Source organism: Poecile atricapillus, chromosome 4, assembly GCF_030490865.1.
Source record: "Poecile atricapillus isolate bPoeAtr1 chromosome 4, bPoeAtr1.hap1, whole genome shotgun sequence".
Classification (NCBI taxonomy): domain Eukaryota; kingdom Metazoa; phylum Chordata; class Aves; order Passeriformes; family Paridae; genus Poecile; species Poecile atricapillus.
In genome coordinates, this window is record NC_081252.1 from 73,462,722 (window position 1) to 73,488,498 (window position 25,777).

At 46.8% G+C, this 25,777-nt stretch overlaps 1 protein-coding gene across 1 annotated transcript in view; it reads right to left on the reverse strand.

Moving 5' to 3' along the window:
• Window positions 1-17,648, reverse strand: part of SMOX (spermine oxidase) — a 49,937-nt gene extending 32,289 nt beyond the window's left edge. Inside the window, exon 1 of the mRNA XM_058838390.1 lies at window positions 17,447-17,648. The gene's annotated coding sequence lies outside the window, so the exon portion shown is untranslated. The remainder of the gene's footprint in view (window positions 1-17,446) is intronic.
• Window positions 17,649-25,777: the final 8,129 nt, after the last annotated feature.

A 25,777-nucleotide genomic window follows, 5' to 3' on the forward strand; every position in this document is an offset into this window, starting at 1 on the left:
CTGACTGGGGCAGCATCTTGATTTATAGTGTGGGGATAAAATGAAAGACCAGAGGATTCTCTCCACCATCACAAACTCTCACTGGAGGCAGTCATCATCCCCATCTGATTTCAAAAGAAATGAGCTGAGAATGTAGTCTGGACTACTGAGCTTCTCCTGCCCCAGCATCCAACAAGGTCAGAAGTGAAGGGCTGTAGCCTGAGGCTACAGCATTACACAGCTAAAAGGAGTTCCACAGCAGTGACAAAAAGAACAGCTTTGGGCACGTTCCTTGGGCAACAGAGGAGCAAATCCAGTAAATCCACTGCTCTGCAAATCCCCTGCAGACAGAACAAGCACATGCCATAGCTGGCACATCAGCAACCCCTTGTTTTGGAATGCTGCACACAGGTAGAAGGTCCCACCTACCCAGAAGACATCCCACAATATCTACCCACCACAGAGACAGCTGTTACTGCCACAATACTCTCCTGCTGTGTCAGGAGAAGCTGCAGAGTATGGGGACACCAGTTGTATTCTACCTGCTGCAGTGACCAGGATATTCCCATCTTAATCCTGGTAACAGAAATCATGATCTAGCCAAGAACTCCAGTGCCTTTGGTTTCCAAATCCTACTGACCATCAGGGATCTAACAACAGCTGGTCAGAATCTAAAACAGTGCATGAAGCTGCAGTTTAGCTCTGTCAGACTCTGACAGGACAAAGGGTTGACAGCTCAGGAACAACTCAGAGTTGTTGGACTGAACAGGACAAGCAACAACCAGTCCCAAACTGGCCTGCCTTCCCTGTGACTTTGCAACCTTGCCAGGCTCTGGTGGAGCCTTGGTAGCAATTTTTCCCTATTTCCAGCTCCTCAATCACACTGAGCATTGGGAGGTATCTGCCAGTATCACACTCCTGGCAGAAGCAAAGCTTGTTGTTTCAGGACTGTAGAAGGAAGGAAAGACAGACAGTAAACTACAGAGGAAAAAAATAAAAGGTTATAAGTTAAAAACACTGGCATAACTGATAGAACAATGTTGCAAACAAGTTTCCTGTAGAAGTCATATTCCAGCTGCCAAAAAGAGCTGTACCCTATCCCATCTACACAACCTTGAGATCTTATCTCTTTCACCCTCCTTCTCTCTCCAACTGTTTGGGAGTCTTAATTCATAAAACGAGCCTTAATTAAATAGGAAATATGCCTGTGTTTGCACAACTCAGAACACAATTGTGTCTCAGTCAAATAAACACTGGTGCCCATATTACACTTGGGAATTTGCTGTGGTTTGGGGTTTTAAATTCGTTGCAGCAAGCTTGGGAGAAAAGTTTCAACAGGAATCTTTTCTTCTCCTCCCATCCTCTGTACCAGGAGGGTGAGACAGGGAACAAATCCCCATGCAGAAAGGCTCAATACTGGTTCCAGCTGTATGTGTACATGAGGATCATTTCAGGACACACCATATGAGACACGATAGCCAAAAGCAATTATTTTTCCTCACCACTTCTCAGAACCCAGACCTACCAAACTGCCCTGAAATAGCAGCACAGCTCTCAAAATAGCATTATTTCTTCTCTTTTTGAAAGCAACACCCACACTGAATCTTTGATTTAAGCCATCCCCAAGCAGTTACCACATTTTTACCATTCAAGCCACAGGGAAAATCATTAAATCCAACAGCAACACTATTGGAAGAGAACCAGAATTAGAAAAGCCAAACACCGCATGGATTTACTCCCACAGTAACTGGATCGACTTCAGCCTGAACAGACTAGATGTGACTCCAGGAAAAATATGTCTCTCCAGGTGCAGCTGTATCAAAGAGACTTTCCCTGGGCTTGTGCTTTGCTGGAGCATTAAACAAACCACATGTTCCAGCTTTGAGGCAGCAGACACGTACTCAGGGCTGGCCTCGGCACGCTGCGATTCACGCAGCCCTCTCCATCCTGCTGTCTGCACAAACACACCCCAGGAGCAGCACAGAGCCCAGGGCAGGGGAATTCAGCTTGGGAAGCAAATCCTTAGATCCTGAAGGCTGGATTATTGCTGGCAGACTGGCTGTCTGGTCCCACCAAAAACTTCCCTTGAAGAAGATGGGAATTTTCCCCATAGGTTTGAGTATGACAATAAGAAATATTTCAGTATAAAAGCAAAGAGATTCTCATCACTACTGACTGTCTGCATTCAGGTCACCTGGAGATATCCAAAGGAAATCAGTACTGCTATGGAAAATCACTTATACAGGACCACATCCCTGCTGTAAAGTGACAATTCCCCCCGCTGAGTGATTTTCCTCCTGAGTGCAGGGGAATGGAGCAGAGAGCAGAATCAGCCCATGAATCATGGAATCACAGAATAGTTTAGGCTGCAAGAGACCTTTAAAGGTCAAACAATACCAAAGACAAGAAATGGAAGGGTGAAGAAAGAGATAAAAACACAACAGTGACACCTTCACCTTTGTTCCCATCTTGTTGCAAACTTCAAAATAAAGCCCGAGGATTATTTTTTGTCTGGAGATTCCAACAGAAAACCTCCTCCACTCGACTTCTTGTGCTTTGAGGTTTTAAGTGCCTTGCAGGCAAAGTGGAGCCTGGAGTGCAGTGGGATGCACTCCAGTGATGGATTACCACTGCTGCAAGGTGCCTTTCATTTCCCCCAACACACCTGAACTCAAAACGTTTCTTCTCCACAACAATCAAGAGATTTTACCAAAACAAAGGGAAGTTTACTTTAGTATTGATCCTCTGCATGAAACTGTGCCTCAAACAGCTTCACAGAACTGAAATAAAATGTTGCTCAGAAAGAGAATAATTAAATATCACAGGCTGAGGAAAGAAAAAAAGACGTATTTTAGATCTAAGACATTTTTCACAGAGCAGGAAGATTTGTCATATGGTGAACAGTAGAAACTGTGAATTGGGACACTTGTGATTTATCTCTGCTTCCACAGCCTTCCCATATGACTGGGGTAAAAGAACCACAGTCCTACCCATAACTTGCTCAAAATAAAGCACAATTTCAATGTGTTTAGGTGGGAGCTCATTTTATTCAGCACACCACGCTTGATCCTTTCAGTACCTCAGCTTCACCGAATGTAAAACAGCACAAGCACCTGGCTGTGCCAGAAAAGCATTTCCATTAATGCCCTCGATGAAAAGGCATCAGTGTAAGGTATTAAATCCCTACCAGGACAGAGGTATGTGCAAGTCAGATGAGATAACAAGCCAGTAAATTTCAAATCACTGCTTGCATCCATCCCATAACTACATGCTGAAATCCCTCCAGCTAGGCTGGCATGTTGGCAGGAAAAAAATTGTCATTTCTAAATTTAGCAGACACCTCAATCATTGTGTGATGCTTCAAAAGCAATGGAGATGTAAAGTGGAATTTGTAGGACACCATTTAAACTGAAATGAGAGCTCTGCTCACTGAGCAAAGGCTTTTCTTAATTCCCTTCCTGTTTGGACAATTTGATCCACTTCTTTTTTTTCCACTACAACCACAAAGGTCTGTCCTGCAGTGAATGGATAGGCTTTTTTCTGGGATAACTTCCAGGTTAAAGAGAAAGGATTTACACTTGAATGAAACATAGGCACTGTATTTGGAAAATTTGTTTTGAAAACTTGGGAAGGAAGCAAAGCCTCCTTCATTTAAAAAGGGACTCAATTAACATTCTCCAACAAGTCTTCCTATCGAAAGGACAGTATTTGCTGGGGAACATGTGATCTGAAACTTGTTCTCCTCGCTCACAATGTTCCTTTCTGAAATACAGGGCACTGCTTTGGAGAGACACGAGGATCTTTGCACAGCTTTCCAAAGGACTGCCAGTCACAGGCCAGGCCTTGACTCCAGACATCAGATCTTCTGTGACTTAAGCTCAGGAAACTCAAAATAGTACTTAAAGATCCTAATGAAGACCTAGAGTGACACAATCCAACTGTGGCTCCCTCTACAAGGACAGCTCATCCATGTTCTGCCACAGGGGTGAGATGAATCCGCGGCATCACAAATCTCACCTCCTCATTGTCCTCAAAAAACACATCTTTAAAACTTTCTGGAAAGAACACACTAGAGATCAACCAAGCAGGTGTTCTGCTTTTAATTCCTGCCTGTCTGGGAGTGGGTTTGATGTGCAGCAGGTAGGGGCCACACAGGACCACCGTAAGGGTTCTCTTTGGTTTGAAAAGCAATCCTGTAAGTGCTGGGTGTGTCTAGAAATTGCCCACGCAGGAGGAAGAAAACAACCCATGCCATTATTTTTTTTCCAGATAAAGAGGGGGGAAAAATGCTACTGACAGTTTAATATGCACTTTTATTTCTGAATTCCCTTATCAACTGCATATGACAGAGCATTCTTCACTCTTTAATAAGTACAGGCTGAAGTTGAGCCTGACTCGAAGTTGATGACTGATTGAGTACACATCAATAGCCAGCAGATTTGGATAGGAGATAAAGGCAATATTGGTGTGTATAGCTATAGAAAACATGCTATCAACACATCCAACACTTTGGGGAGACCATCTGTAGCAGCCCACTCTCCTTCATTTCTACTGGATGCTTCCAATTGCAGCATGACCCAGGCAAAAGCAACAGAAGGGAAGAGCTACCTGCAGCTACCCCCAACCTCAGAGGGACTACGTGAGCTGAACAAGGACACAGGCTCTCTCCAGAGCCTGTCCCAGGAATTTGGCTGCTCAGATATCAGCTACCCTTTGGAAAAAAATACTGGTTTTCCCTGCTGATCATGCTTTTAGTGCAGGCACTAGATCAGGTGTGGATAACCACAAAAATTCTTCTGCATTCTATCACTATTCTTTAGTTCCTCCATCTGAGAGTTTGTCCACACCAACATGGACCAAACACGCCACGGTGTCTTCCCATCATCCAAAATAAAACCAATTTAGGGGTTCTGTTTCTAAATAACATTTTCCGTGAGAAAGTCAGCACGCTTTACATTCACAGTGCAGCAGAAGATTCCTCACACAGACAAGTGTCTCACTCTTAGCCCTGGCTGGTCACAAACACAGATGACAGGACAAAGCAGCAGAGGATCCTCTGTACATCCCACACAAACCAGCCACGAGGTGCTTTGCACAGCTGGGAATGAGCTGCTCGGTGATAAACACGCTTAACGCAGTTTACATTTGCTTAAGACACTTACAGATTAAGAGGTTGGCTCCTGTCCTTCCTGCCAGCTACAGAAAGATGCTGGACAGCAGAAGGTGAAGATACTTTTCCTATAAGGTTAAGCAAGAAATAAATGAGAAGTTGCAGGCATCTCACACGAGCTACAGAGCCAAAAGTTGAGCTCAAGTTGAGATTTCTGTGAAAAACCTTCATCAGTCAAAAGGAAATCCAGAAAATACATGGAGAGGACACACAGTCACTCTCCCATTACCTTGAGCTAAAGATCCCCTTGGCAGATCCATCTTTTGCACCCAGAAATGTCCCTTGCAGATCCCTTCTCCTGACAACAGAAGAGGTGGTGCCAACTCATGAAATGTGCTCATACCCACATCTTCCACAAGAATCTGACTTAGGTTTCACTGCACCTTTGGAAAGAGGCAACCCACTCCAAAAGTTTAAAACTGGGTAACTGCAATAACTGCATTTTTTCAGGAAGGAAAGGGAAGAGTATTTAATAATCAAATAGCTCCTCCTCGTACAGAAATGTGGAAGCTTTCTGATCCTGTCCACTGTGTATCTGCATGTACTGGAAACAAGCTTTAGGACCCAGAACATGCTGCAAAGTCCAGTATCACACAAACACACAGGATGCTTCTCTCTGTTCTATCATGTTGGATTTAAAAACAGGTATTAAGTTATACTGCATGTTTTATTAAAAAGAATTTAGAAAGGGATCTAACTAGTAGAAAAAGTGTGCTTTTGAAGGTGAAGTTGCCTGGCCAATGTGGATGAAGTTTGAAAGTGCTGTAGCTCTGTGCTCTGGGACTCCAGCACTGATGTAAATGCTGCAGACACAGGGGCTCTGCCTTCAGTTCCTGGGACTGAAGTGATGGGGACACAGCCCCATATTTACACCTCTGCCCCACTGTGCATCTTCTTGTGTCCATTTGTCACCAAGCACATCTTCCCCTCCCCGCTCCAGATTAAGCTTAATATACTTATGCAGTTGTGAAGTGTCCTGCCTATTATCCAATTAGGCACCTAACGAGATCTGAGTAACAGCACGTAGGCACTGATAACTGCTGCCTGATATCAGTACAGATTAGACACGTTCTTTATGTTCCCAGCCCTTGCAGAAAAAGGGTTGGGATTCGTTCAAAGGCTGCTCTGAAGAGACTGCATTCAGGTAATTGTTTAATTTTGTTTGGGATCCATAAACACATCATGTTTGTTTCCTCTTGATCTCCTGGAGCTGTCATGTCACAACTGTCCCGTTACAGAACTCCTGATCAATCTGGTGTGACTTGCTCAGTTGAACTTTCAGTGTGGACAGGGGCAGGACTCATCACCTCTATGGTCCCTTCTATCATCAGAAATCCATGGAGCAATAAAGGATCTGTGCATCACCAGGAAAAAATGTACAGGATTGATAAAGAGATTCAGAAATGCAATCTTTATTAGCTCTCACGCTGTTCCACACGACATTCCTGTAAGATCCACCTAAGAAAACATTAATTAGATGTAATCACCATAAAATGGCTGCATAATAACATCCTTCTTGGAGCATAATTATCAAGGGTTTGTTATCTAAATGGGGGGGGCACTGGAAAGTGGGACCAGCCAGGCATATGAGCTGTGCAATATTTTTATTACCAGTAGGGATGACAGACTGGAATGTATGGCCATAAACATAACAGATGATTCAGCTGGGAGGATTTGCAAGCAGCATGGTGTACAGATTTCAATTTCTAAATGAGCTTCATGCACTGGTCCAATATCAGCATCAGGAAATAATCAAGAAAGAGAAGCCCCAGGTAGAAATACAAAAACAGGGAGCAACTCTCTATTCAGCAAGTCTCCAGGAAAAGCTCTTAGAGGGTCAAGGTAAAATGTGACATTCAACAATGTCCCACAGGTGCATGAAGGCAAAGCCCAAGGGATGAGCCATGGAAAGCACTCAGCTATGCCTTGCAAAGCTCTGCCCTGAGCTCACTGCCATGCTTTTTGGAACAGCAGACCTGAGAGTACCCTGTGGAGAGCAACAAAATTAAAAAACACCAGGTGTGAGATTTAGCTGGATCCATTTAAGCCAGAAATGTTCCTAAAAACAGACTAGTGCAGACAAGCAAGCAGGACACAGCCTGGGGGGAGATCTCTCCTTCCAAATCCAGCAGGAAAATTCAGAGTTTGGTTCCCTTGAATTGAACTCTCTGGCTTTAATCTCTGTTTGAAAACAAGATAACAGCCATCAATGCAGGTGGAAAGAACAAGAGTCCAGGGCTTACCAACATAGAAAAATGGGGAGATACCAATTGGATGGATCAAACACAAAGCTTTAAACTGACAGAGGGCAGGAATAGATAGGATATGAGGAAGAAATCCCTGTGAGGGTGGGGAGGCCCTGGCACAGGGTGCCCAGAGAAGCTGTGGCTGCCTCTGGATCCCAGGAAGCGTACAAAGGCCAGGCTGGACTGGGCTTGGAACACCCTGGGATAGTGGAAGGTGTCCCTGTCCACGGCAAGGGGTGGGACTGGATGAACTTTCTGGTCCCTTCCAAATAAACCTGTCTGTGATTCCATGACTCTGAGGTTCAAATTTGCTTGGATCACTTAGCTGGAAAGGCAGCAGCCAACAGACTGGAACACCTGATGTGGGAAGGGAATGAGGGAACGGGGTTGTTGAACTTGGAGAAGAAACAGAGTTTAGTGGTGGATCCAGTTACTGTCTTCAACTACTTAAATGAGGTTTACTGAGCAGATGGAGCCAGACTGAATACTGATGCTAGAAGGGACCATAGAGGTGATGAGTCCTGCCCCTGTCCACACTGAAAGTTCAACTGAGCAAGTCACACCAGATTGATCAGGAGTTCTGTAACAGGACAGTTGTGACATGACAGCTCCAGGAGATCAAGAGGAAACAAAAGAACAAGAAACAATGGGAGTTACTGATAGTGGGAGAAATACTGATCAGACAGCAGGAAAATATTCCTCACCTCAAGAGAAATAAGGATGACATCAACCTGCCACTCTTGACTGAAAAAGGTCCAAAAAAGTTCACAAGAAACCTACCTTTGATCCTGTCCCTGTCTGGAGCAGAAGGTCAGATGAGAGAGCTTCAAATCTCCTGTGCCACCTCAATTACTCTTCAATACTAAGAAATCTTTATCAAGGAACACTGGAAAAAGGATTTTGCCCAGCAGTCTACATCACTCTACACCTCTTCAGTGCATGTAAGTACTTCAGACTCTAAAGCTGTCAATAAAATACCTTCCACATGACTAAAGATCCCAGTGTCTGCAACTGACAGAGAAAAAAAAAAGTAAGGAATGAAACACCAGAGCTTTCACTGCAATTTGAAAGAGAACAAGATAAACTGGGGACTCACATTACACAAGTTATCATACAAAAACTCTGCAAGAAAACTGAAGAATTCAAAGATACATAGTGATCAAACAAAAAAAGCCAGACAGCTCCTCCCTACCTGCTCTTCCCACAGCAATAAACACAAGTTAATGCCAAAAGATGTTTCAGACCTGTCCAGACCAGCCTTCATTTTGGTGAGAGCTTCTTCAGTTGTCTCAGGACAAAGGCTCTCTGTGTGCAGACAAACCTTTCACACACACTTCCTACTCTCTCCCACTGAAAAGTATAATAGAGGTGTTAATAGATGAAGAGAAAATACCTAGAACAATACACAAAGGCAAGTTTGGGATTTTTTCCCCCCAAAAAATAAAGTGAAGGAGTTTTCCTTAGCAAATAATGCTTCTAGTGCTGGCTGATCTGTTTTCTGTCATGTTTTATATTTGAGTGCTACCTCTCACAATAATCTTCACATCCACTTTTTACCAGCGTTAGAAATGCATGAATAGCTGAATCCTTCAGGGGAACAAAGGGACAGGAGGTACAAAATCAGATGCACAGAGTGTAATCACAGCAGGGAGGGAGAAGGGAAGGTCACTCCTGAGCTACAGCTGGCAGATCAGAGCAGGAAAGCACAATGGCTGAGCTGTAATCGAGCTAATCAGGGGAAAGCCTCGGTCAGGGCAGCTGGCAAGGACTTCCTTCACCTTACAACAGGAAGGAATTATTCTGGAACAGTCAGAGATCCAGAACACATCCCTGTGGAAAAGACAGCACTTGGGCAAGGAAAGCACGTGCTCTGTTTTTATAGTTGGTAAAGAGACAAAGCCACAATAAAACTCTGCATGACAAAACACTTCACCAGTGCTCTGTCCAAAACTAAAATGAATTCATCACACCTCAGAAGTCTACTTGAGAGTCACAAAATGGTGTTTGCTGGCTCAGTACACACAGGTATCAGACACAGCACTCCAGGCAAGCTTTGGACCCTGCAGCTCAAGGAAGACACGGCCCAGAGATTCCCAAAGGCAGCTCCAGAGGATTGAACAGCTCACTCTGTACAGTAACAAAAGGGCAAGAGGGCAGCAATTCTCAACTGCTGCACAGAAATCCAAGTGAGAAACTAGGAAAATCTTGGTAACGGCAAGAACAATGATGGACTTTCAAGGATCACCCAGGGAGGATGAGGAAAGTCCATCACTGGAGGCTTTTAACGATGGCTTTGGACAAACATCTGCTGGGAAAGTTTAGATAGATCTGACCCAGCCTTGGGGCAGGAGGTCACATTAGACAACTTAAGGTCCCTTCCAGCCCTGCAGCTCTTTGTTTGTAACAGAAATATGACAACAGAACACGTCAGCAGCAGCCCCAAAGCATGCAAGCCTCTCAAATATTTCCATCATACACTGGAGAAACACTGTAAGATCCCACATGCAGCAGCTGCCTGTTCTCACATGGCACCTTCTCCCTCCATTCCTAGAGGAGCAATACAGGGAGAACACAAAGAGCTGGATTCACAGGACAGGCAAGGGAAGAGGAGCTCCCCAGCACAGTCCCTCTCACATCCCACAGCATGGGACAGTTATTAACAGGAGCCTGTCCTGACTGTCCCTCCCATTTGTCCCCTTCTCATCTCACCCTGCAGTCTGAGCAGTTCTCTCTTTTTTCTCTTCAGGCCTTTCTTCTGTTCCTCCCTGGAATATTTTCATGTGTAAGATCTTCAGGACTGGATCCCTGTCCTGGATCCCACCCCAAGGGAATCAGGGGACAAAAAGAATAATGAGCCGGTGCTTCACTCCAAAGCCCACAGTCACACTCTGCCCTTTGTCAAGTTCTCTCAAAGCCCAAACAGAGACACCAGATGCCACTGTGACACTGGAGCAATGATGTGAGCTCCCCATGACTAGGAAAAGCCATTTAATTTAGTCTGCTGGGAGGACTTTATGCTCCTGCAAGCATTAATGAATGGTACAAAGTGTCCCGTGGGGTCAGAGCATCTGAGCCGCAGAGTGTAAACTGCAAACTCAAGTACCAACTTTTAGCTCAGGGTTAAAGCTTGACCTATCAAAGAGGTTTTAGTAATTTTTGCTTCCTTGTGTGCTGCCCCACAATCCTCTTGGCTCATTCCTGAAAATCCAAAGTCAACTTACAAGTTCTGTCTATGGAACAACAAGAGAGGAAGGTGACAGAAGTGATCCCAGGGAGAAATACTCACACGTGCTAAGTTTCTGTGAGCACATCTCAGCTATAACCAGACCTGTGTGTGTGTGTGTGTGTGTTTGTCAGCACACCCTGGCACATCTGAGGGCACAGTTATGCAATCCCAGAAAACTTAGATCCCAGTTTGTACTGTCCTTAAAGGACAGCGCTGACTGTATGTGTAGTGCTGACAGCAGCAGTCATGGGACGGGCCAGGGATTGGATCCAGCTAAAAAATAACCCCATAAAAATAATAACCTTCTGCCAGGTATGTGGGCTCCCTGACCGAGATCTCACACCCAGAGTCACAACAGAACATGCACAGGAACAGGATGACCCCTTTTCCTAGAAGTAGCTTCTTAAATCTATTCAAGTCACCCATCAGCCTGCGCTCTGACGGCTGGGAAAGAGTTATGCAAGAGAGGAAACAAGCAGTCGGAGACAGGACAGCTCAGAGAAAACATCTCAGGGCAGCTCCACTCCTAAAGCCAGGCTCTTGCAAAACAACCCTTGTGTCAGCTTGCCAGGCTTTCCCAAAGGGTCTGTGAGCTTCAGGAGTTCAAGCAAAGGATTACCAGGCACATCTTCCTGGCAGAATCCTCTGGGATCACAGCAGTGACTGACTGCAAAAAAGAAAATCCTGTTAGAAGAAGACTGGAGATCAAAGCAGGAGTTTACATCTGTATCCTGGAACATGCATCCCATGGGACAGGAGACTTTTTAATTCAGTTTCAGACTAAATGCCTGTCCAACAGAAACATCAGGTGAGCACGCTCGAATACTGCACCTCTTCAAACTCTCTGGAAAAAAGCCCATTCCCCACCTGCCCTTACAAATTAATTTAACTGAATCGACTCTCATAAAGGAAAATAAACTCCTTTCCTATGCAATTCCCAGTTTAAGGATAGGCTAGGACTATCTGCTTCACTTAGCATGAGGCATTTTCTGCCTACATCAGCTACAAGGGAGTTGGAGTAAGTACTTCACGATACAAATGATCTAAAACCAACATGGTTTTTTTCCCCCCTTCTCAAAGTGTGCAAACATGACCATATCCTGTCCAATACTTCAGTCATTCCAAGCATGCCAGCAATCCACACTATTCCATGCCACCCAGCTCAATCTAGAGGACACACTTAAGGAAAATCTGGCATTATGCAGAATAATGAATGGTGAAGAAATTAATAATTAAGTATCCATTCTTCAAAAGTTATGTACATTCATTTAGTTTTCTACTTCATCAGCCAGGAAAACAAATAGTTTCTTATTTCTTAAAAGGTAGTTCCTGCCTTTGAACTCAGTGAGTAAGCACACACCCTAAAAGTGGAATTAAATGAACTTTTCAAGCCATTACAAAGGCTTTGCAGTCCTTGAAAGACCTATTGGATAAAAGTAACGAAAGTTACCAAACCAAAAATTCCCTATAAGCTGAAATTGTCTAGGTTTACATCAGTTCAGCTCTTTAGGACCCTCCACAGCTGAGATCTCCTCGCTCCCTTTCTGGCACGGATCTGTTCTGTGGCCCCCCAGTGCTCCCTCCGTCCCAGTGCTCTGCTCCAGGAAGTGAGAGAAACGTGGTCTCAGAGCATGATGTGTTCAACTGCCCCAGAGAGGGAATATCCAACAACAGCCCTGTGTAAATCACTACTCTGGGGCTGCAAAATCTGTTTCCCTTAGACCCAGCAAGCTGCCAGCCACCATCATTTGGAATTAGAGAGCACCAACAATAAGTGCCTTGTTTAACAGAGACTTTAAAGCAGAGCAGGGTAGCAGAGAACTACCCGAGAATAGCTCAGGGATCAAACTCCAGCAGGAAAAGCAAGGAGGGGCTTTTTGACCCCTCTTGCATTACATTCCTGCTGCTGAGCTCATCAGAGAAACCCAGGCCTTTCTCAGAGCCAAACCAGTCCCTGCTGCATCCTCAGAACTTCCCTTCCATCCCATCCTTGCAACCTCACGGCCCTGGCCCCAACATGTCACAAAACAAAAACTTCAAGTCACCATGAAAAATAACACCAAAACTGCACTTAAAGCCAAGGGCATGATTAAAATTCACCAAACAACACCACATTCACTGCATTTAAAGATTTCCAGAGGAAAAGGTCACCGGAATATAGAGCATATCTCCCAGAGCTAACATCCTTGTCATGCTGCTGTCGGGCTCAGACAGCAAATGCATTGTTATAAAAACTCTGTGTGCTGTGCTCTCCACAGCTCAGGGCTGCTGGCTGAATCACAGCGTGGTTTGGGTTGGAAGAGACACTAAAGATCACCTCATTCCCACCCCCTGCCATGGGCAGGGACACCTCCCACTATCCCAGGTTGCTCTAAGCCCTGTCCAACCAGGCCTTGGAAACTTGCAGAGATGGGGCAACCAGAGCTTCTGTGCCAGGGCTTCATCACTGTCTGACTAAAGAATTCCTTCCTAATATCCAGTCTAAAAGTCCCTTATGTCAGTGGGAAGCCATTCCCTCTTGTCCTGTCACTCCAGGGTCTTATACAAAATCCCTCTCCAGCTCTTTTGGAGCCCCTTTAGGTACTGGAAGGTGATGAAAAGGCATGCCCAGAGCTTTCTCTTCTCCAGGTGGACACCCCCAGCTCTCTCAGCTACCCACCTGCACCTATTCCTCCAGCCTGCAGCCCAGCCCTCTCCCAGAGCCCCTCAAGGGCACTGGCTCTCGTGGAAACACAAAAACAGGACCTCAAGCTAAGGTTCCTTCAAAGCCACTCTCCAGAGCAAAGCCACACACCACGTGAAACACCTGCACCACACCAATGTGCTCCTCAGGTGTCACCACGCTCATGGTGGTAACTGGAGTTGCCACAAAGATTTATTTTCCATGTGGTTCATGTTCCCACCCACGGCATTTCTGGAATCTTTTGTTCAAACAAAAAGAAACCACTGAAATATTAGAGATATAAAAAAAAAAAAAAAATTTTAAAAAAAATTCAATCCATGTCCACGGTGACTCCTGTAAACTCAAGTTTTATTACAGTGCACACACCCACGTGCCCCCAACACGGAATGCCCAGACACAGCAAAGCCAACACACCAACACAGCCAATGAAAACAGGACAGAAAATCAAGGTAGCTGAAAATTTTCATGTTCCCTCAACAGGAAGACAACAAAGATGACAACGCAGTCTGGAAACACCACAAAGGTGGTTTTGAAGTGTCACTTGTAAAACCACTTGTGTCTTAGGATTCTGTAATTTAATGAATTGGTTGCATTTGGGATTTTTTTATGGTTATGCTTCTATTCCCTGGTCTCACGGTGGGTTACCATCTCCTTCCCACATTACTGCTGTGCTTAGATCAGTTATTGCATGCAAGCAGAGCAGGACAGATCCCTCAGCCACACCTTAAAGCCAGAGGTTTAGACTCTCCTAAGAAAGAAGAGTTCAAATCCATTCTTCACCCACATCAATTCCAAGAGGAGATCTTTACAGCTCTTTTAATATTTACCACTCTGACACAATGTTTTAGCTTACCAACAGAACTAAAAAAAAACAAACAGTAATTTAATTTCCATAGACTTGACTTCATTAACTTCTAGAGAGGACAAATGTTTGTGGCCAGTGGAAAAGGGTATTTCTACATTTTTTCATTTTCTGGTCTGTTAATTACAATTACTGAGAGAAGGAGACAGCAGAGAGATTTGCGAAACACAGCAGGCTGTGCTTTAATACTTGTGAAAACAACAGAGAAAATAATTTCTCTTTTTTGTATAACTCAATCATACAAAGTAATTCCACATACTTCAGAAGTCAGCATCACAATTTTCCTTAGACACTCACTTGGGCCAACAGGAATTTAGTTGGAGAATCCCAGATTTGATTAGAAGGGATTATTTTTCAGTGAGATGACAGGAACGGAAAACATGAAATGACGGAAGTGGGGTTGAGAGACAGGCAGATACACTCCTGAGGCTGGCAGCAAGATGCAGGAATACTCCTCCAAGCTTCAGAGGCAAAGATAGGCAGGGGTCTGAAAGCTTTTGAGGATGCATGAGTGAGAAACACCCAAATTACACTACTTGGTTAAGGTGGAGGTCAGTAAAAGCATCATCACACCTCTTAGATGCTGTAGGGAGCCCAGAAACCACCGTGTCTGCTGTCTGTAAGGAATGCAAACGATTAGTTCTCCAAACTCTACCTCAACCCCTCCAGTGCCACCAAGTCAACTGAGATTCCTCCATCCCAGTAAAACACGGAGTTTCAGAGACACCACAGCTAGCTCGTGACACTTTGGTGGGAGAGACACAACAGGGAGAAAGCGCTTCCAGCTCAAACCAGAGAGAGACAGCCACGAGTGCCCGCAGCAGCAGGGCTGAGCACACGGGATCCCAGGACACGTGCAGCGTGTTTGTGGTGTTCCAGCCACACACTCCAGCGTTTCAGGAAGCGTGGCATAAAGTGGAACAGCTCCAGAGCCGCTGCTCCACGGAGCCAAAGGACGGAGAGGGATAAACGACCCAGCACCCAACATCAGCCAGCATTTTTAGCATTTAAAGCCTCAGACCTCTACACCCCTCTCCACACACAGCTCAGCCAAAATACCAGCTGGATGCTGCTCCAAACCCAAAGAAGTCCAGGTAAACATTTCAACAGCCACACAATGATTGGGATCCAGGCACTGAGTCAGACCCAAGCCTGTTGGATTTTTGCCAGCTCAGTAGTCAGCCAAACAGGCTTCCTAGTCCAGCTACCCACTCCACAACAGTGGCACGAGGGAAAGGCAGTGCTGGCTTTTTTTAGAGGCAAAGCCAGCTGAAACCACAGAGCTTGCTTCTCCCTAAAAAACACGGTACATCTGTTCCACAGCAGTGCCATAAAAGATTAGTAAGTGCTGGCCTAACAATCTGGAAAGGGAAAAGGACCTAGGAGAGCAAAATGTTATCACTAAGTCAATAAAACAACATCTGTAAAGGACTGAGAACATAACAGCATTCTTGCACAACACACAGAAATGCTCCTGGGCTGATTTCTTGTTCTCCACTAAACCTGTCTGGTAACTCTGGGAACGGGACTGCATCCTACAGGCTACGGGAAAAGTGGATCAACAGGGTGAGCTAAGGACAGGGCTCTGGGCTCAACTTTGTTTGTGCAGGATCACAGAGTGGACGTGTTAGGCGATACATATGGTTTCACTTTTATGTAAAGCTCATGTCTACATCTAATATATCAGGCAATTACAGCTGGTCCCAGCACCAAGGTTTGAGACAGCATGTCTATAATCCACGGAAAGCATTTTTTGGGATGAGCAGAGCAAGGGTGCAGCAGAGCAGCTCTGTGTACGGGGTTAAGAATGTAAAAAAAAGCTTTGTTTTGAGGTCAGTTTCAGTAACTGACAATTGGCTGTGTGCATTTTACTACCCGGCATTCAGGACTAATCTCTCATCCACTACACGGATCTCAAAGACGGAGCAGTTCCGCAGAAGTCGATGGATTCGACTGAAAACGCCAGATCGGTGTGAACCGCCAAGCCCCCGGTATTGTAACAGCTTTGCATAAACACGCAAACACCAGAAACACAAACAAGCTGGGAGCGAGGCTTCGCCGCTCGTCATTCACATCCCCGGCACGGTGACTTCCCCACTTAACCTCTCCTCTCGGTGTCATCCCGGGAACGCCGAGGCGGGGAACGCGGAGGCACGCGCGGGCTCGTGTCACATGCGGGAGATCCACCGACATCAACACACGGCAGGGGGAAAAAAAAACACCCAAACCACCCCAAAATCCCAACACAGCCGTGCGTGCTCTGCCCTCAGCCGAGAGAGATCCTTTCTCCCACGGTCCCCATGGAAAGCGGTAGGGATGGCACCTGCTCTGCACCTGGGCTGGGGGTGCCAAGGGGCGGAGGAATGAGGGACAGAAAATTCCTGGGGTGGTTTGGGGTGCGAGGGATGGGGCAGAGCGAGCGTGCCCTGGAGTAGTTTGGGGAGGTGGGACTGTGGGATGGGGCACGGGGAACGGCCCCTCAGGGTGGTGGTGTGTGGGACGGGGCACAGGGCTGGCTCCTCCGGGATCCTGTGTGGGATGGGACACCGGGCTGAACCCTCAGCGTGGTGTGTGGGACGGGGCACAGAGAATATCCCCCAGAGCAGGTGTGTGGGACGGGGCACAGGGAATGGCCCCCAGAGCCGGTGTGTGGGATGGGGCACAGGGAATGGCCCCCAGAGCAGCTGTGTGGGACGGGGCACAGGGAATGGCCCCTAGAGCCGGTGTGTGGGATGGGGCACAGAGAATGGCCCCCAGAGCAGGTGTGTGGGACGGGGCACAGGGAATGGCCCCCAGAGCAGGTGTGTGGGACGGGGCACAGGGAATGGCCCCCAGAGCAGGTGTGTGGGACGGGGCACAGGGAATGGCCCCCAGAGCAGGTGTGTGGGATGGGGCACAGGGAATATCCCCCAGAGCAGGTGTGTGGGACGGGGCACAGGGAATGGCCCCCAGAGCAGGTGTGTGGGACGGGGCACAGGGAATGGCCCCCAGAGCAGGTGTGTGGGACGGGGCACAGGGAATATCCCCCAGAGCAGGTGTGTGGGACGGGGCAAAGGGAATGGCCCCCAGAGCAGGTGTGTGGGACGGGTCCCGGCTCTGTGCCCCAGACAAAGCCCCCCGCCCTCTCCCCGCCGCTGCCCGGGCGCTCAGCGCGGGGACGGAGCCGGGCAGCCCCGCCGAGGCGGCACCGGCCCTCCCGCCGCAGGTGCCGGCTGAGGGGGCCCAGGGGACCCTGCGAGGGGCCGCTCCGAGGGGACCGGGGCCGCCGCCCGCCGCGTACCTCTCTGTGCGGTGCGGTGCCGGAGGGGACTGTCGGGGTCGGGGCGCCCGCCCGGCTCTCGCCTCGCTGCCTCCCGCGGCTGAGCGGCTCCCGGCGCGGCTGAGCGGCGGCTGCGGGCACTGCGGGCCGAGAACCAGCGCCGGCCTGTTTTCCAGCCGCCTCCCCTGCGGCCCGCCCCGGCTCCGCCTCGAGCATCCCCCGCCTCCGCCTCCTCCTCCTTCCCCTTCTCCGCCTCCGTCTGCTGCGCCGCTTCCTCCGCCCCGCTCCTCAGCCTGGGCGCCTTGAACGTGGAACTCTGAGGGTATCAGCGCTTATTTGGTGAAACAAGCATATTAAACCTAATTTTCTTCCTAAGCGGGACGGGTCTTTTTCGCCTTTTGCGGTTGCAGAATCAAAGTATCAAAAGCAGTACTTCAAGGCTGCTTTGATACGCCTGCTGCGGGGCGTTCACCAAACTTCAGAGCAGACCCAGTGTGGAAAATAACTTAATTCCTGCACATTTGTTTTTTTCCTATTCCTGTCCAGACAATGAAATTGATCTCATAGGAGTCCACCTCACAATTAAAGCCCAGCCTGTGGACCAGAAAAACACAGCCCACCACAATCCTACCCAAACACCATCACACTTTCTTATCTCTCACCGTCTGGTTTCTGCCACTCACTGATAGCAGTGTCCACGCAGTTGCACGAGGCAGTGTGATATACTGGGAAAAAAACTTATAGAAAATCAAAAATAGGCGTAGCTTTAAACTTTTTTCAGCTTGCAGGCCCCTAAAATCTAGCAAAGGACCTTCTCCAGCATATATATATATAAACATTATATAATATATATACAATGTAAATATATGTATACATAATACATAGATATACACTATATGTATACTATAATACACAATTGTTTATAAATATATATTTAGAAAAAATAAGCATTTTGCATGTGTGTGTGCATATAAATATACTAAATGTATATTGGACACCTCATCCCTGGAAATGTTCAAGACCAGTTTGGACAAAGCTCTGAGCAACCTGGTCTGGTGGAAGGTGTCCCTGCCCATGGCAGGGGGTTGGAACCAAGTGATCTTTAATGTTCCTTCCAACCCAAACCATTCTGCAATTCTGTATATAAGAATACTTTTAAATGGCTCTGGGCACAGAGCCTGTGCCTTGGACAGTACTTCCAAATGGAAAGGAAAGCCAAGAAATTCCAGTTCCAATGTCACAATTTGGGAGATGGCACTCAGAGCCCTAAAGTAAAGGAAAGATATCCCTGTTCCTTCTGAATTTGATGCCTTTCATGCAGCTGCAGGGTAAAAGTCTCCTCTCCAAGCAGCACAGTTTTTATCCAAGCAGCAGCCCTGTAAACACAGGTTTTATTAAATTACAGCTTCTTTCCAAAAAAGGTTTGTGACCTGGATTGAGCAACGTGTAACTCACGGGATGCAGGTCCACCGTGGAGCTGGAGCACTCAGACATCCCGCAGCCTTCCCATTAAATGCTGGCAGAAGCTGCTTTTGGATGCCTGGAGGGAAAGTCTGGAGGAAAGACTGCGCCTGGGATGGAAATCAGTCATGTCTGCACGCTGCCTTCAAGCATTTTAAGGTTTTATAAAACACACTCAGCCGCCTGCCAGAGGTTTGCACCTGCATGGCTGGGCTGAGGTTGCTGAGCCAGCCAAAACATCTGGGGAAAACAGCAAGAATAACATGGATTTGGGGTTCCCAGCTTCCATCAGGTATCAGACAGCTGTGCAAACTTTTCAGTTTCATATATGCAGTGCTTGCAGGCTGTTTTCCTCCAGACCCTGAGCTTCACCAGCTGCCCATCTGTGCTGCCATCACCACTGGACTCAAAACCCTTCAAAGCCCCTCAAAGCACCCAGATGCTGAAGCCACTGTAATGTTTGACAATCAGAATAGGACAAGAGACAAAATAAGAAGGATATAAAGCTATTAGAGAGCATCCAAAGGAACAACATGAAATTGGGGAAGGGTCTAGAGGGAAAGCCTTGCAAGGGGTGGCTGAGGTCCTTTAGTTTGTTCAGCTGGAGACTGAAGAGAGGCCTCACCATGGTCTGCAGCTTCCTTAGGAAGGGGAGTAGAGAGGCAGCTCTGATCTGTGCTCTCTGGTGACCACTGGCAGGACCCATGATAATGGAATGAAGCTGTTTCAGGTGGAATTTAGTTGGATGTTGGGAAAAATCCACCCAGGGGGTGCTGGTAGTGCCCAGGCTCCCCAGGGAATGGGCACAGCCCCAAGGCTGCCAGTGCTCCAGGAGAGTTTGGACAACACTCCCAGGGACATAGTGGGATTGTTGGGGTTGTCATGTGCCAGAGGAGCCAGAAATCGGACTGATTAGTCCTTGTGGGTGCCTTCCAACTCAGGATTTTCTACGATTCTGTGGCCACGCGCTGTTTGGGCAGTGGTTTGTGAGCCTGCCAGTCCCCATCCAGCACACCCCAGGAGCCAGCCTGTGCCTGGTGGTGGGCTCTGTCCTCCCACACGTGCCTCACAGCCTCAGCACTGGGTCTTCACCGAGCCTACAGATGGAAGCAGAGCTTTGAAAATTAAAGGACTTCAGGGAAATGAGCCATATCCCTGTTCTAACCAGTTATATCAGGAAAGAGAGGAATTGGCAACACGGCTGGAAAGAGCAGCCTTTCCCACCAGACCGGACAAAGTCGGAGGTGATAAGGAAATAGGGACAGTTTGATGGTCCAGCTTGGAGATACTTATCTGCAGAGGATGGAGGGGAAGCCAGGATTTCCTGCCTGGAGTCCTCAGCATCTCACAGAGCAACACCTGCCCCTCAGGGCTGCCTCAAATCCAGGCCGTGTTTGTTCCTAGCCAAAGAGGAGCCACAAAGGACAGACTGGTGCCCCCTGTACCCACAGAGAAGCTGAACCATGAGGGGTGCTTGTCATCCAGCAGCTGGGAAAGCTGGTGAGCCAATTCCTACTGAATGGCACTTCTATTTCCTCCACAGCAAATAAACAACTGTGCTGCAGGGCTGCACCAGCTCTGAGCTCGCCTGGCTGCAATGTGAAGGATTTGAGCTAAATCTAGAAAGCTCTGGGTATTAGGAGTCCCCTGGGCTCTACCCTCTTTCTCCTGTTTAAATTTGGCAACAGAGTCAGCCATAAACCCAAGGAATGCTTGTGAGGCGTTTTGAGGGTACACAGAAATGTAATTACCTGTGGGAAAATAAAGCTAAAATACCTTGAAAGCCCATGTTTAATACAGTGTTCGATGCATTAAGGGTAATTGATAAATATGACTGAGGCTGGTGCCTTGTGCAGACTGTAGTCCCAAGGAAATTTGATGAAATCCTAAAATCAGCACTTTTTGTGCCTTTGACATTTGTGTTCCATGAGCAGATCACACAGTGAATAAAGCATCTTTCCTGGGAAGCAGTAGTGAAGGACAGGTTTATAACTGAAATGTGAAGCAAATGGTAAAAGTCTGGAGAGCCTAACCTAAAAACCAGGGAGGAGAAAGACCTTGTGCAACACACCTGAAAAGATTGCCCAGAGCTGCAATCCAGAGATATAATCGATGTGAAGAAAGAAAAGCATATGATTGCCTGGAAAGTCTCTTTCTGGAAGGGTTTTTTGTACCACAGAAAGGACAGAAATAGCTCAGGTCTCACACCTTCAGATGGGGAAGGAATTCCAGCAAACAAATCAGGAGAGCTCATGGTGGAGACATGGAATGTGGGAGGGTACCTGGGCACTTTATGGAGCTGCATTTCTGGGTTTGGGCATGTTTGAAGTCTGGTCAAGGAGATCTATTGCATTGACTGATGCTGCTCTTTTTTTATTTTCTGCCAAGCAAATAATGACTTAAAGCCATTAAGCAATTGTTCTCTAGATTCCTATTGATCAACATAATGCCCCATTCCTAGAACTGTCAGGTGAGATGAGCATTAAGCCTGGCATGAAGCTTTTTTTAGGAAGATAAGGATCCAGCTGGCTGAAAAAGAGAGCAGGAGTGGCAAATAAAATCAGGCAGCACAGACTACCCCTCTATGCTCCAAAACACCACATTCCTGATGTTTGGCATGAAAAGGTTTTGCCTTTTACTGTTGTTGCACAGCATTTTTCATCCTCAGATTTAAAAATGTTAGAAAAAGTGCTGTTTCCTACTTGAAGTTGGGAATCTCAATACAAAGACTCCTGATATGAGCCACAGGGTGTGCTGTGCTTCAGAGGTTTCCCACTCTTGCCAACATTTGGCTTTGGCATTAGGAGAGAATCTGCAGTGAAAGGCCTCATGAGTTTGGCTCAAGTTTTTGGGGGATCCACTTGCACACTGGTATCTGCAGGACCCTCATGAAGTTAAAATGTGATTTGAACAGAAAATATGTAAGTCAGAAGAGGGGTTTCCAGTTTTCTAACCCAGGAATTATTATCCTAAGGGTACCTGGGTACTGATTTTGGCTCCTGCTCTGGGCAGGGTGACACACAGTGACAAAGCTGCTTGTGTTTCCCCAAGCAAAACACCACGTACAGTCTGAAAAAATACCTGTGTTAAATAACTACAGTAACTCCAAACAAGCCCAGCTGGCTTTTCCATCCTCTACACTGTTTGTTTACTAGAGAAAGACTAATACCTTTTACCTGCAAAGTAGGCAAAGCAAACTTACCATGAGGGCCCACAAATAATGCTTTATTATCTTTTCATCCATCCATAATATGGAATTTCCATGACTCATTCACCCACTTGAGGAACACTTGAGCACTCAAACAAAAACATACATTCCCAGGAGAAAAACCAAACCCACGTCCAGTGCAGGAGACAGAAGCATCCTAACATAAATACAAAATCCCACCAGAATTTTTTTTCTGAAGCAAGGCTGCAGCTCACAAGCACAACAAGGAAGGACAGAGATCAAACAGTGTTGCCTCTTGTGGGTGTTTTTCCCCTTTTCCTCACGTCCCCTGACAATAAGTCAATAAAAGGTTTTACCAAGACTACAAAGAGAACCTGAAAGCCCAGCAGCCTCCCTTTGAAAGTAAATTCAGGTTACAGGCAGTTTCAAAAGTCACTTCAGAGAGTCTGCCCTTTGCTAAAAAAGCCCTTGTGACCTTCCAGTCATCCCAGTGTAGCTGCAGCAGTTCATGGGAATGAGTAACAATGACCTTTGCTGTTCAGTCCTCATTTGACAGGCTGTCCAAGTGACAGGGAGCTCTCTCATAAATATTTCCCTGTCATGATGAGCAATCTGGACACAGAACAACCACCCAGATCACCTTTGTGGTTAGAAATTAAATCAGTCCAGGTGAGAAGGAGAAATTCCCCTCCCATGTTGGTTCATCCTTGTTCCCTTCTAGGAAGGCGATTTCCGGAATGAGACTGCTCAAGCGGTAATTTCTTCTAATATCCTGAGAGCTGCAGGCTTTGACACTTTCCTACATGGATTTCTGGAAGAATATAGAAAAGTATCCAATCTCAACAATGGGAAAAAAAATCCATGTGTGGAAGATCCTTTGCAATCCTCAATAAATTGGCAAGCACACACCCAAAAAGCTTGAAATGTGCTGCTCTTTCTTGCTTATATCTGTCAAGCTTCAAGTGCCAATTACTTATTCTTACCACAAATTTCTGTCTGCTAAATTTAAAAAGCCTTTATGATCCCATTCCTGTGAGTTCTTGTACCTAAAGTGCCCTTTTGGTTTCATTTGGATGAGGAAAACTGGGAATGCTTTCCCTGGAGCACAGGCAGAAAGCAGATTAAAAGGTGGCACTATCTTCTCCACACACCTGTGTGTGCTGGCCAGGGAACAACCACAAGTGGGAAAACAGGACTCACCACTCTCAGCTCCCAGTTATTTTCTGTCAGGGACTTTGTGGGGTACACATGGTTCCTCTGTATTTAATAACATTCTTTGGATTATGTTTCCATGAGCTGGTCTCCTCTCTTCAGGTAAATATTGACAGTGAATCAAGGAATAGTATCAATGACACATCCTTTGATTTGCATGGAGCTGGCTCTTTCCATTCATCATAGAATCACAGATTCATGGAGTGGTTTGGATTGGTAGGGACCTGAAAGATCATCCTGTTCCGACATCCTGCCATGGGCAGGGACACCTCCCATGAGACCAGGTCACTCCAAGCTCCATCCAACCTGGCCTTGGATACTTCCAGGGATCCAGGGGCAGCCACAGCTTCTCTGGGCACCCTCACCATCCTCACAGGGAACAATTCCTGCCCAATATCCCATCCAACCCTGCCCTCTGGCAGTGGGAAGCCATTCCCCTTGTCCTGTCACTCCATGCCCTTATCCAAAGTCCGTCTCCAGCTCTCCTGGAGCCCCTCAGGCACTGGAAGGGGCTCTCAGTTCTCACTGGAGACTTCTCCAGGCTGAACACCCCCAGCTCTCTCAGCCTTTCCTCGTAGGAGAGGTGCTCCAGCCCTCAATGCTCCCATGTCCTTTTATTGTGTGACACAGTGAACAGTTGGATTCTCAGCAATTTATCACTATTTTGTTCACCTCTAGCACATCCTTCACAAGTTATTCCCAGGAGATCCAGTCTTATCTCACCCAACATGCCTTCTTGTGAAAGCAGCTATGAAAGTTTACACCTCTTTGTTGCCAATTCAGCACAGGTTGCATGAAACCACAATCATTTCAACTATTCCAAACACAAAAAAAAAAAATCCAGGAAATGAAAATTTGGCAGGTGCAAAGGAACAGGTTTGAATGTGGAAATCTGGGAGGAGGCTTTGCCACTGACAGCAGTACAGGTCCTGCTTTTATCTCACAGCAGGTAGAGGAAAGCACAGTGGAAAAAATGCAAAGTAGACCCATATTAGATCTCCAGCACTGGCCAGGTGTTTCAGATAATATATCTCTCTCTTCCAGGCATTATGTCACTGGTTTGGATATTTCCCTTCAAAAGCCAAGGGCTGATGCCTGCAAAAGCCAGAGATTGATCCTGAGAACCTGCCCTGTTTCCATCCCTGCCTCTCCTCCTCTGCCTTGGCACTGCAGTGCCCACAGCAGCCTCCTCGCAGCTCTCAGCCCTTCTCCCTGCCCAGAGCTGCTCCATTTTCCTGCTGTGCCCTGTTCCCCACCCGTGCCTGGCTCCCAGCTCCTGGGGGTGCTGAGTTCTGCAGCCCTGGGCACAGAGGCTGCCTTTGTGCTCTGCACGCGTTCGCTGCCAAGAGCTGTGAGCCATCCTGGCACTGCGCTCCCTAAAAATAGCCTTGCCCCACGGATAACCTGCCGCCTCTGCGAGTGGAAGGTCTTAAAGATAAACCCTCCTATGAACCCGCACAAAATGAGGTGCAGAAACACTCCTGGGGTGGAGGGGAAGCTCTGAAGGAACAGCCTAAGAGGTGTAGGTACAGCCACAGGCAGCCAGGAAAGCGGTGCCAGGGAGCCTGTGTATAACCTGCACACGGACGTCATGCGACAACTGCTGAGCTACAGGGGGTTCTTTTACAGTCAGCTCCAAGCTCTGTGTGTGAAGACACAGCACTGCCAGCAAAAGTAATCCAAAAGAACAGCAATCCATCTGAAAAAGCTGAAAAAATGCTCCTTCTTCACATATTTTGGATACAAAATACACCCAGGTAGCATTTTTGCCCTTTCACAACTTGCAATATATCCATTTACTCTTTCACATTTTATTCTAATAACAGGGGAGTCAAGTGAGCCCGATTGACGGGCTGGTTCCCAGGGAAACATGAGCAACTTATTTCTCTTAAATAGCAGGCACAAATGTTTCCTGTGTTAAACTGCACAGCCTGCTGTGACATTCAGATCTCCAGGATATAATCCCAAAAGAACAGAATGTGTTTGCCTGGCTCTGAGGCAGGGAGGGAGAGAGGTAGCAGCACACTACAGCTGGTGATGGGTGCTAGCAGGGATCTGGCACCCAAATAATTTTTGAGAAGCTATGTCCCTTGTCCCAGTCCCCAGATGAAGAGAAAAACAAGAGTTTAACAAAAAAAAAAAAAGAAAAAGAAGGAAAAAAAAAGGTAAAATTACCCAGTATTGCTGGGACAGAAATGGAAAAAGAGAAATCGGTAATAACAAGCCTTTAAAATCTCAGTCAAAATGCCAGGCTGGCTGCCCAGTGTTGCTGGGACACATTAAGAGAATAAAAAGAGCCACAGGGCTCTGCTCTAGGCTCCATCCAGCTTGGGAAGCTGCTTTGGCTGGTGCAGATGAAGGTGGGAAGGGACTTGGAAAAGAAAATGTTAGACAAAGCTGAGCATCCTCATAAGGTACTCTCTGGTATCATTTGGGGCACCTCAGACCTGGGATTACCTACATAAAGGACACCTTCCTGCCCCTTGTGCCCAGAGAAGCTGCTCCCAACT